Source organism: Chrysochloris asiatica, unplaced genomic scaffold (assembly GCF_000296735.1).
Source record: "Chrysochloris asiatica unplaced genomic scaffold, ChrAsi1.0 scaffold00044, whole genome shotgun sequence".
Taxonomy (NCBI): Eukaryota; Metazoa; Chordata; class Mammalia; order Afrosoricida; family Chrysochloridae; genus Chrysochloris; species Chrysochloris asiatica.
The window spans coordinates 13,161,551-13,165,659 of NW_006408562.1; the positions used below are offsets into that span (position 1 = coordinate 13,161,551).

The following is a 4,109-nucleotide window of genomic DNA, read 5'->3' on the forward strand; positions in this document are numbered from 1 at the left end:
TGGACAGTGAATAAGGAAGATCATAGAAGAATTGATGCTTTTGAGTTATGGTGTTGGAGGAGAATATTGAAAGTGCCATGGGCTGCCAAAGAACCAACAGGTCCGTATTGGAAGAGTGCAGCCAGAGTGCTCCTTCGAGGCCAGGATGGCCAGATTTTGTCTCTCGTACTTCGGACATATTGTCATGAGGGACTGGTAGCTGGAGAAGGAAATAATATTTGGTAAGGTAGAGGGTCAGAGAAAAAGAGGAAGACCCCCAACAAGATGGATTGGCCAAGTGGCAGCATCGATGGACTCAAGCGCGGCAACAGTAGTGAGGTTGGCCCAGGATCAGGAAGTGTTTTGTTTTGCTGTGCATAAGGTCGCTATGAGTCGGTACCGACTCGATGGCACCTAACAACAACATGGTGATTTAGGTATTCTCTAAGAAGCTCTGGTAGCATAGTGGTTATGAATTGTGCTGCGAACATTAAAGTCAGCAGTTCGAAACTAACAGCTGTTTTGCGGGAGAAAGATGATGCTTTCTGCTCCCATAAAGATTTACAGCCTCGGAGACCCTGTACAGGGTCGCTATGAGTCAGAACCGACTCCATGACATATAACCACCACCACCATCAAGACGGTAAAACTTTTTGGATTTGGGTGGAAGAGGTTCCTACTGCATTCCTTAATTCCTTTTGAGTCTTCATTTATGCTTTTAGTTGTCACCATGTGGGTTCTGACTCAGGGCCACTCCATGTGTGCAGTTTCATGGCAGTGACCTTTTGAAAGCTGATTGCCTCGTCTGTTTTCTGAGGTGCCCATGGATGGGCTCAAACCACTCACCTTTTTTGCTAGTGGTCAAGTGATTTACCACTTGTGCCTCAAAAATTCTTCTAGACTCTGTCTACTACCCAATTCCAAAACCACTTCTCTATTTTTATGTATTTGTTACCCCACTTCACGGAACCAAAATCTCTCTTAGTTTCCTTTTACTAAATGATGTATATTCTAACATATATTGTTGCTCTCAAATGCTGTCGAGTCAGTTCTGACTCACAGTGACCCTGTATAGAGTTTCGAAGGAGCAGCTGGTGGGTTTGAGCCACCAACCTTGCAACTAGCAGTTTAGTGTTTGTCCTACAGTGCCACATCAGGACTCCATTCTGGTGTATATTACTGATACGTAGTGGCTTATTACAACACAAATTCAGTATCCTGTAGCTCTAGGGGTCACAAGTGCCAAATCAATGTCATTGAACTGACATCAGCGTGCTGGCAAGGCTGGATTCCTTCTGGAGGCTCCAAGGGAGAATTCATTTCCTTGTCTTTTTTAGCTTCCAGAGGCTGCCTGTATACCTGACTTGTGGCTCCCAGCCAGTACTTGAATCCTGCAGCCATCATCATACCTTATCTGATGCTTCTGCTTCCTTTTTATAAAGACCTTTGTGACTAAATTGGGCCAACCACCTGGATAGCTCAGAATAACCATCCCAGCCCATGATACTTAGCTTAATTACATCTGCATAGTCCCTTTGCCATGTAAAGTAATGGACACACAGAATTCAGGGATCAAGATATGAGCATCTATAAAGCTAACAAAACAACGATCCCAGTGCTATCAAGTGGATTCTGACTCATAGCAGAAGTCCTCCTGTGGGTTTCTAAGACTGCACATCTTTCTGCCGAGGAGAGTCTGGTGGGTTTGAATCTTTGATGTTTCGATTAGCAGCCCAATGCTTGTCTTACAGCGCCATCAGGACTATCTATAAGGTGTTCAAGAGCAAAGATGTCAGTTTGAGGCTAAGATGCACCTGATCCAAGCTATGGTATTTTTAATAACTTCATATGCATTTGAAAATTGGTCAGTGAATAAGGAAGACCATAGAAGAATTGATACATTTGAGTTATGGTGTTGGAGGAGAATTTTAAAAGGACTATGGACCACCAAAAGGGCAAACCAATCTGGTTTGGAAGAAGTACAGTAAGAATGCTCTTTAGAAACCAGGATGGCCAGACTTCATCTCTCAGACTTTGAATATATCAGGATGGACCATTTCATGGAGAAAGACACCATGCTTGGTAAAGTGGAGGGTAAACAAAAAAGAGGAAGCCCCTCAACGAGATAGACTGGCACAGTGACAGCAGCAGTGGTTTCAAGCATAGAAATGATTGTGAGGTTGGCACAGGACAAGGCAATGTTGCACTCTGTTGTGCAAAAGGTGATTATGAGTCAGTAGCAACTCAATGGCATCTAACAATAGCAACTCCACTGTTTATAAGCTTGTCCTGTCTCCAGTTGGTGCTGGTATTAAGGTATCTGCACATCCCATACCGCTGTAACAGCTTGCCAGCGAAATTAAAAAAAAAAAACAAAAAACTGCTGGTGCCTAGGAAGATTCAGCATTCTCTGCACAGGGAACCCTATGCATGATCTGCCCACAGTGAGTTACTGCGATCTCAAGACTAGCCATTGATGTTCTTATTGTAAGAGGAGACTTTAGTTACCAGGACTGATTGTGAAGGTTGGAAATGTAAAGGTAGATGTTTTGTAGCAAGGAGGGGAGTGATTAACTTTGCAGTATAGGAGCAGAGGTCCCTGGGACCATCAAGGGAGAAGAGCGGAGAGCGGGACCCTACCCAGAGAAGCAGTGGTGGCTGAGATGGAGGCAGAGACAATGATGTGGAGAGATGGAGGATCTGGGGACTTTAAACACAGAGAAGGAGAGGGGCTGTGTGCTGATGACCAGGCGTTAGGCTTGTAGTGTTGATGATGCATGGAGGGGATTGTAACCATGGCAGTAAAATTATATACGATAGGATGAATGTAAAACTAATGTTATCCCATGTAAACTATCACATAATTCACAATAAAATTTAAAAAAAGAGAGAGAGAGATGGGGATAAAATTTTTATGTTTCAATAGTGAGTAATGTTATCAGGACTAATTATGACTGTCACATTTGTAAAGGTAGAAGTTTTGTAACAAAAACAGGGGAGAAGTTAATCTTACAGTCCAGAAACAAAGGACCCTAGGACCATCAAGGGAGAAGAGCACAAGCGGAATGCTGGAGCTTATCCATAGACTCAGTGACACTAGAGAAGGAGGCAGAGATGGGGATATGGAGAGAGGGAGCAGGTGAGGACTCTAGATTCATGGGAAGAGAGGGACTGAGAGCTGGCGGCCAGGAAGCAGGCTTGCAGAATGTGCTTTTGGTGGTTTAAATTATTATATATGCCTGAGTGTTTTAAAAAAAAAGAGCTAAAATGAATAGAGAGAAATACTGTTAACTGATGGTACATGGAAGGGATTATAATCATTGTAATGAAACCAAGTGTATGATTTGCTGAATGTTAAACTGATGATCTGCCCTGTAAGCTTTCACTCAATTCACAATAAAAACTTAAAAAAAGAAAAAGAGAAGACTTTAATGAAAATCTGAATTACCCAGAATAGAAAGTTGTGACTGGTGGACAGTTTAAAATTACTTTGATTCATAGACATCAAGTTATTCCCTTGGGAGACATGGCCAGTTTAGCTGTGTTGCAGAGGCAGTTTGATGTGGACATTCTTATCTCAGGTCACACAAATGAATTTGAAGCACTTAAGCATGACAATAAATTCTACATTAACCCAGGTTCTGCCATTGGCACATATAATGTCTTGGAAATAAACATTATTACTTCATTTATGTTAATTGGCAGCCAGTCTTCCACAGTTATCACTTGCGTGTACCAGCTAATTGGGGATGATGTCAAAATAGAATAAATCAAATACAAAAAACCTTAAAGTCAGGCCTGTTTTGGTTTGTTTTTTATTTGTTTGTTTTTTCCATTCTCTTATTAAAGTCACATAATTAAGCATTTAAAGACACAAATTGTATCACTTCTATTATATTTTTCAATAAAATAAAAATCTTTTCTGTTAATACATGGACTTCTGGTGTGTGTGGTGCTGTAGGATCATCACTAGACTGTGAACCACAAGATCGACAATTCAAACCCACCAGCTTCTCCTCGGAAACCCTATACAGGTTCGCCATGATTCAGAACCGACTCTATGGCAGTTAGCAACAACATGTGATTTCTATGAAAAAAATTGCATTGTATACATAGTAAATTATCTGCCG

General features: G+C 41.6%; 1 pseudogene; it reads left to right on the forward strand.

The window, feature by feature from the left end:
* The window catches only part of LOC102813655, an 81,826-nt pseudogene extending 78,057 nt beyond the window's left edge, over window positions 1-3,769 (forward strand).
* The last annotated feature ends 340 nt before the right edge of the window (window positions 3,770-4,109 follow it).